Source organism: Piliocolobus tephrosceles, chromosome 10, assembly GCF_002776525.5.
Source record: "Piliocolobus tephrosceles isolate RC106 chromosome 10, ASM277652v3, whole genome shotgun sequence".
Classification (NCBI taxonomy): domain Eukaryota; kingdom Metazoa; phylum Chordata; class Mammalia; order Primates; family Cercopithecidae; genus Piliocolobus; species Piliocolobus tephrosceles.
This window is the reverse complement of record NC_045443.1, coordinates 66,835,656-66,844,192: the sequence shown is the minus strand read 5'-3', so window position 1 is coordinate 66,844,192 and position 8,537 is coordinate 66,835,656. Positions and strand designations below refer to the sequence as shown.

General features: G+C 37.8%; 1 protein-coding gene across 4 annotated transcripts in view; it reads right to left on the bottom strand.

Annotated features, from left to right (window-relative positions):
- FRS2 (fibroblast growth factor receptor substrate 2) overlaps positions 1-8,537 on the bottom strand; it is a 111,293-nt gene that overhangs the window by 29,284 nt on the left and 73,472 nt on the right. For 2 of the 4 annotated variants that reach the window (XM_023226538.2, XM_023226540.2), the window contains one exon: positions 1,594-1,651. The exons of the other annotated variants lie outside the window; for them this stretch is intronic. The gene's annotated coding sequence lies outside the window, so the exon portion shown is untranslated. The remainder of the gene's footprint in view (positions 1-1,593; positions 1,652-8,537) is intronic. 4 annotated transcript variants of the gene reach the window in all.

Sequence of the window (8,537 nt, the reverse complement as noted above, 5' to 3'; positions counted from 1 at the left end):
TCCTTCTCCTCCTCCTCCTCCTCCTCCTCCTCCTCCTCCTTCTTCTCCTCCTCCTCCTCCTCTTCTTCTTCTTCTTCTTTTTTTTTTTTAAAGACAAATGTGAAGAAAACAAATCTCAACAAAAAAACAGCTGAAATTTCTAAGAAGATGTCTTATTCCATCATACTCTCAAAATGTTTCTTCACCAATACTGGCTGAAAAGCTGTGTACTTTTAATCTTTTTAAAAAGACTTTGAATAATCTTTAAAAAGTCTTTGAACTTAATTCAACAGTTAGCTACAAATAATATTGGTTTCCTATAATTATGTACATAAAATACTCATGTTGAAGCCTTATAGTTTTAAATTTTCCACACATAAATTACAAAATTGAATTCCCAGAAATGATTCATCCTTCTAAATAGAAAGTACAGTATGGCTCAGGTGAGGTTTTAATTCTCATATAATTGACAAATGGCATACAATATCTCCGCTATCTCAATGTACTTTAAACACTACATTAGAATTTAAAATGAAAGGCTTTGGTGGTTTTGCTTGTTTTGAGACAGGTCTTACTCCATCGCCCAGGCTGGCAATATTGGAGATAATGTCTTCTAGAGAAATGTAGAATGCTAAAAACAAAGCCTTTCGTTTTAGACTTAGTGAAAATATGTACTTGAACACTAGAGAGATCTGAGTTCTTACTTAACCTCTCTGAATCTATATTTCCTCACAGGTTAAGTTAAAAATACTTCCTACCAGCATTCCCTACACTTTATTTGGTTTTTGCAGGTTCGGAAGTGGTTGTTGCATGCAATAACCATGAGGACTGAATTAAGTTACTAAACAATGAAGATGGGGAAAAAAAGGATGGATTAGAGTGATACTTAAGCGCTAGCCTTAATAACATCTGATGATTGGTTAGACTGGGAAGGAAAGCAGAAGTCAAGGAAAATACTCACATTTTCAGTTGAGGTTGATAGTACATACATTGAGCCAGGGAACATAGGAAGGACACAAGGTTTAGAAAAACATATAAGCTCAGTTTTGAATGTACTTTGATGTCTGTGAGACATCCAAACGGAGATGCTCAACAGACAAACAGAAATATAGGTGTGGAGATGGGAGAGAGATTTGGGAGTCACCAGTTTACAGATCCAAGCGTAGGGACAGATGAGACTGCCCAGTGCGAAGAAAAGTAAGACCTGCAGCAGCTCAGAAACACCAACATTTAAAGGAATTGTGAAAAAAGAAGAGTGAAAAAAAGCCCACAAGGAGACTGGACATTCACTCTCCAAGAAACAAGAGGAAAACCCCCAAGAGTGTGGTATCACAGAAGCCTAGGGGAAGACTGAGGCAAGGTGAGATGGGATTGAAAGAACACTGTCAAATCAGTAAGGTAAGACTGTAGAAACCAGTGTGGAGAAGAAAATATTTAGCAATATGGAAGAGCAGAACAGAGACAGACAACTGTCTTCAAATTTCCATCTTACAGAATAATAGGCTTGATTTGCTCCTGAAATAGGAGACGGACCAAACGACAGAAGTCTATGCAAATGGAACAAAGTTCTATCCACCCAACAAAGAACTGAGTTCCCTTTAAATGCTGAGTTACCAATTGCGGACAGTGTTTCAGTCGAGTCCATTACTGGTTAAGAAGTGTGATGTTGTCTCTAAAAACAAAATGAATTAAATACACAAAATTAACAACAACAAAGTTAGATGTGATGATTTGAGTTTTCTTTCAATTGAAATAAATTTCAAGGACTAAACTAAATCTGAACTACTTTACATTAAAGGGAACAAAAAGACACAACAAAACAGCTTTAAAATACTTAAGAAATATAAAGCATATTTCTTAAGTTATTATTTCTGAAGTTATAAAATATTATATTCAATTAACTCTAAGTAAAACACATAAAAAAGATAAAAAGCATTTTTAACTTTGTAAGTCCAAAGTAAAACATTTAATATGATATAAAACCTCTAAAGTCTTCACTAAATTTTATGGTTGATTTTTAGCTGTACTAATTCTGTTTAATATCATTAAAATCTACCCAACTGAGTTTTCATAATTTTCTACTACTAAATAATTATGTTCTTCATTTCTCTCTTTGCTATATTTTTAAACTTGAAGCACATACATGTATTTGTTTGTTTTAAGGTAGGGCTTAAAGTTATCTGCAATGCTGTATATTTTCCATTTGACCCTCCAAAGCCACTCTCTAACCTTCTCTACTCTACTCTACTCTGCGCCCTAGGAGTCTCACCTGCGTGGAGGCACCAGCAGACCAGATTGGCTGTGGTTCCCTTCCTTACGGAGGTTCTTCTAGTAATGGCCCCTGTTAGGCAGCTCTCTCACATACTTACAGCTCTTGCTGATTCAGGTAATCACTTCCTCTCTCTTTCCCTTTTTAGACACCTAGGAGTGTTAAGAGCTATTCCTAGCAGCCCGATGTTCCTAGCAAACCTGGCTAATATCACGTGCTGATTTCCCTTAACCTGCCCATAATGTGTAAATAATCCCTTTATTAAATTCTTTTCCATTACAGGGTTCCTGCCAGAACCCTGACTTAAAGCAGTTGTTATTGATGTTTTCAATACAGTAATTATATATTACACTATAATCAGTGGAAAAGATACCTTATGAGAAAAGAGCCACGATCACCAGCTTTTACATTTCTTAGTCAAACCAACTAAACTCCTAAGAATCGAAAATAAAAATTACCAACCTAAAAATGTTTGAGAGAAGGAATTACTTATTTTATTAAGATTAATATCCAAGGCCGGGCGCAGTGGCTCAAGCCTGTAATCCCAGCACTCTGGGAGGCCGAGACAGGTGGATCGCGAGGTCAGGAGATCGAGACCATCCTGGCTAACACGGTGAAACCTCGTCTCTACTAAAAATACAAAAACTAGCCAGGCGAGGTGGCGGGCGCCTGTAGTCCCAGCTACTCGGGAGGCTGAGGCAGGAGAATGGCGTAAACCCGGGAGGCGGAGCTTGCAGTGAGCTGAGATCCGGCCACTGCACTCCAGCCCGGGCGACAGAGTGAGACTCTGCCTCAAAAAAAAAAAAAAAAAAAAAAGATTAATATCCAAAAATCTTGCAGTCACCCTTCACCTTACTCTCTCACATCCCATATCCAATTCATCAATCCTTTCAGATCTATCTTCAAAATATACCCAAGTTCAACCACTGCTTAACATTTCCACTATTTCTTCTCTGGTCCAAGTTACCAACATTTCTTTATGAATTTTTCCCAACTGCCTTCTAATTGGTCTTTGCCTCTGATTGTCCTGCTCTAGTCTTTTCTCACCAGAGCAACCAGATTAATTCTGTTAAAAAGTATTAATACAGGAGCTTGGTGCAGTGGCTTACACCTGTAATTCCAGCAACTTGGGAGGCTGTGTGGGTGGATCACTTGAGGCCAGGAGTTTAAGACCACCAGCCTGGGCAACAGCACAAGAACCCATCTCTAAAAATTAAAAAAAAACTTAGCCAGATGTGGTGGTATGCACCTCCAGTCCTAGCTACTTATTAGGAGGCTGAGATGGAAGGATCCCTTGAGCCCAGAAGTCGGAGGCTGCAGTGAGCCATGACTGCGCCATTGTACTCTAGCCTGGGTGAGAAAACAAGATCCCGACTCAAAAAAAAAAAGAGTAATAATGGATATTTTTCTGAAAATGGTAAAAATCATGACTCTCAAAAAACAGTAAAACAAACATATGTCAAAGATATAATTTAACTCATTAATAATAGAATTAGTAAGTCGTTACAACTGGTTCAGAGGAACATTCCAACAACTACACATACATAGGGAATACGGAGTTCTGAAAGAAATTTACAAATAGATGCAAAACAGGTATATTCACAGGTAATATCAACTGCATTCTACTGGGGATAATTTATATTTATTTTCATGAGTCAGATTTACTTGCATTTTCTACTTTATTGTGGTAAAATATACATAAAATTTACCATCTTAACTATCCATCATCCATCTCTGTAACTCTTTTTTTCTTTTTGAGACAGGGTCTCACTCTGTCAACTAGGCGGGAGGGCAGTGATGTGACCATAGCTCACTGCAGCCTTGACATCCTGCGCTCAAGGGATTCTCCCTTCTCAGCCTCTCAATTAGCTAGGACCACTGGCACATCCCACCATGTGCGGTTAACTTTTTAATGTTTTGTAGAGGCAAGGTCTCACTATGTTGCCTAGGCTTCTTTTCATCTTGTAAAACTGAAACTCCACAGCCGTTAAACAGTAACTCCCTCCTCCTCCCATCCCCTGACAATCACCATTCTACTTTCTCTCTAATTTTGACTATACTACCTCCTTCACATAAGTAGAATCACATAGCATTTGTCTTCGTGTGACTGGCTTATTTCACTTAGCGTAATGTCTTCAAGGTTCATCCATGATGTAGCATATTACAGAATTTCCTTCCTTTTCAAGGCCGAATGATATTCTACTGCATCTATATACCACATTTTACTTACCCATTCATCTGTCAATGAACACTTGGGTTGCTTCCACCTTTCGGCTACTGTGTACAAATAGATATGGGTGTACAAATACCTTAAGACCCTGCCTTCGGTTCTTTTGGATATACTCAGAAGTTGAATTGCTGCATCATATGGTAATTCTGTTTTTAATTTTTTGAGGACCACAAAACTGTACCATTTTATATTCTCACCAACAGTGCATAAGGTTTCCAATTTTTCCATGTCCTCACCAACATTTGTTACTTTCTATTTTTTAAAAAAATAGTAGCCATCTGTGGCCAGGTGCAGTGGCTCACACCCATAATCCCAGCACTTTGGGAGGCCAAAGCAGGCGAATCTTGAGGCCAGGAGTTCGAGACGAGGCTGGACAACAGGGTAAAACCCCATCTCTACTAAAAATACAAAAATTAACCAGGCATGGTGGCACATGCCTGTAATCCCAGCACTCTGGGAGGCCAAGGTGAGTGGATCACTTGAGGCCAGTTCGAGACCAGCCTGGGTAACACAGCGAAACCCTGTCTCTACTAAAAATACAAAAATTAGCCAGGTGTGGTGGTGCACACCTATAGTCCCAGCTACTTGGGAGGCTGAGATGTAAGAATCACTTGAATCTGGGAGGCGGAAGTTGCAGCGAGCTGAGATCACACCACTGCCCTCCAGCCTGAGCAATACAGTGAAACTCCGTCTCAAAAAAAAAAAAAAAAAAAAAGAGTAGCGTGAGGATAATATAATGAGTGTGTGGGTAGTATCTCACTATATTTCTGATTTGCATTTCTCTAATAATTGGTGACGTTAAACATCTTTTCATATGCTTACTGGCCTTCGTATATCTTCTTTGGTGTAATGTCTATTCAAGTCCTTGGCCCATTTTTAAATTAGTTTTTGGTTTTGAGTTTCAAAAGTTTTTTCTTGTATTGTTTGTGCCTTTGGTGTTACACCCAAGACACTACTGCCAAATTCAATGTCATGAAGCATTTGCCCTACATTTCCTTACAACAGTTGTACACTTTTGATTCATTTTATTTTTGTATATTGTGCTAGATGAAGGTCCAAGGTATGTAGATATCCAGTTTTTTCAGCATCACTTGTTGAAGAGACTGTCCCTTTCCCACTTAATAGTCTTGGTACCCTTGCCAAAAATTATTTGCCCACATACACAAGTGTTTATTTCTGGGGTTTTTTTTTTTTTTTTTTTGAGACGTGGTCTCGCACTGTCACCCAGGCTGGAGTGCAGTGGCACAATCTCGGCTCACTGCAACCTCTGCCTCCTGGGTTCAAGCAATTCTCCTGCTCAGCCTCCCAAATAGCTGAGATTACAGGACTTCACCACCACACCCAGCTAATTTTTTGTATTTTTAGTAGAGATAGGGTTTCACCATGTTGGCCAGACTGGTCTCAAACTCCTGACCTCGAGATTCACCTGCCTTGGCCTCCCAAAGTGCTGGGATTACAGGTGTGAGCCACCATGCTGGTCTATTTCTGGGTTCTCTATTCTATTCCATTGGGCTATATGTCTGCCTAAATTTATGCCAATACCATGCTGTTTGATTACTATAGCTTTGTAGTAAGTTTTGAGATCAGGAAGTGTGAATCACCAACTTTGTTCTTCTTTTTCAAGACTGTTTTAGCTATTGACAGTCCCTTGATATTCTATATGAATTGCAGAATGGGCTTTTCTAATTTTGCAAAAATCATCATTGCGGTTTTGATAGGAATTGCACTGATTCTGTAGATTATTTTTAGTATTCATATCTTAACAATATGAAGGCTTCCAATCCATGAAAAGCAAATGTTTTTCATTTATTTAATTTCTTTGAGCAATGTTTTATACTTTTTGTTGTAAAAATCTTTCACTTTTTTGGTTAATTCGTATTTTATTCTTTTTGATGCTATTGTAAACAAAATTGTTTTCTTAATTTCCTTTTCGTATTGTTCATTGTTAGATGAAACTGTCAATGCTTTAGGGTTTTCTACATATAAGATCGTATCATCTGTAAACAGAGATTACTTTATTTCTTTCCAATTTGGATGGCTTTTCTTTTTCTTGCCTCATTGCTCTGGATAGAATACCCATTACGATATTTAATAGAATTGGTGAAAGTGGGAATCCTTGCCTTGTTTCTGATCTCAGAGGAAAATCTCTTTTCAGTCTTTCATCACTGAATATGACATTCACTGTATTTTTCATATACGGCTTTTACTATGTTGAAGTAGTTTCCTTTTATTTTTTATTTATTTATTTATTTTTCAAGATGGAGTCAGGCTGGAGTGCAGTGGCATGATCTTGGCTCACTGCAACCTCCTCCTCCTAGGTTCAAGTGATTCTCCTGCCTCAGCCTCCTGAGTAACTGGGATTACAGGTGCACGCCACCACACCCAGCTAATTTTTACATTTTTAGTAGAGATGGGATTTCACCATGTTGGCCAGGCTGGTATCAAACTCCTGATCTCAAGTGACTCACCCACCTCAGTCTCCCAAAGTGCTAAAATTACAGGCAAGAGCCACCACACCTGGCTCCTTTTATTTCTAATTTTAGTGTTTTTCTTTTTTAATCATGAAAGGATGCTGAATTTTGTCAAATGTTTTTTCTGCATCAATTGACACGATCATGTGGTTTTCTCCCATTCATACTTTTAATGCATACATTACATTGAACAATTTTCATATGTTGAACCATCTATGCATTCCAGGAATAAGTCCCACTTGATCATGGTATATAATCTCACTGATATGCTGCTGAATTTGGTTTCACTAGTATTTTGTTGAGGATTTTAACATCAATATTTATGATTCAATTGCATTTTTAAGAAGTTTTCTGTTAAGTTCCAGTACTCTAAAAAAAAAAAAAAAAGCCTTCCTACCTCGCCCCTGCCCTGCCCACAAAATGAGACAGAGATAAACTCAATGGCTGAGCTAGACAGGACACTCATTTGCCATTTTTTTGTCCACTTCAACGTGGTTCACAACTTTTCCTGATAAAATCCTGCCATGGCTCCCCCTATTCCTCTGAGAATAAAAATTAAGGATTTTTCAATGGTCTCTATGAGATCCTAAATTTTTTAGTAACATTTTCTGCCTCTCCCGTTCCACTACTGATCATGTACTTTAAAATTCTTCACTCTCCACATTCTGCTCCAGCCACAATGGCCTCCTTGCTGTTTCTAGAATACACTAAGTATGTTCCTATCTCAGGTCCTTTGCAAGTACTGTTCCTTGTACCTGGAATGCTCTTCTACCAGATATCAGCATAGCTTCCTCCTTCACTTACTTCAGGTTTTTGTTCACAAATCAATTTATTAAAGAATTTTCCTGAGCACTCTACATATGAAATAGATAAGCCCTTACCCACTAGCCTATGATGATACACCTTTTCCTTTTTCCCTACTACATTGTTCTCAAAATGCCTTACCACCAACGGGCATACTACATATTGACTTGTTTTTTTATTCTCTATCTTCACTCCACTGCCGCCACAAAATGTAAACTTCATAGTGGCAAAGATTTTGTTTTGTTCACTGAAATATCCTCGGTGCCTGAAGAGTGCCAGACAGATATTAAATGCTTAATAAGTTTTAGTTGAATGAATAATATCGGATATTGTTTAAAAATAGCAACATTCTTATTCATAAAATTTGTTCCTGAATTTCTGCAATGTACAAACATATCAATAAAACTACAACCAAATGCTTTTACATTTTTACTTATTAACATATGTTACTTAATAGTTACTTATTGAGATGACTTGAAAAAATGGGGCTCAAAATTATCACTTAGATTTGTCTGTACACTGACAGCTATCTCAAGAAAAATAATTTGAAATTTAAGATACAGTATCACAAAATTTCTTTTAGAAGCAATGCTACCGTGTTGTTATCAAAGTGAGCAAGTATACTCATAAGACTGAGGTAGCACCAGATGTTTTCCTTTTTGTACTATAGATTCAAAAACTGTCATTTGGATTATAGTTATTATAGCAGATGTAACTCCTGAAGACACTATCTGGGTAAGTCAACCGCCTAAGAGTCATTATCCAAGCCACACTATTTCCTCCA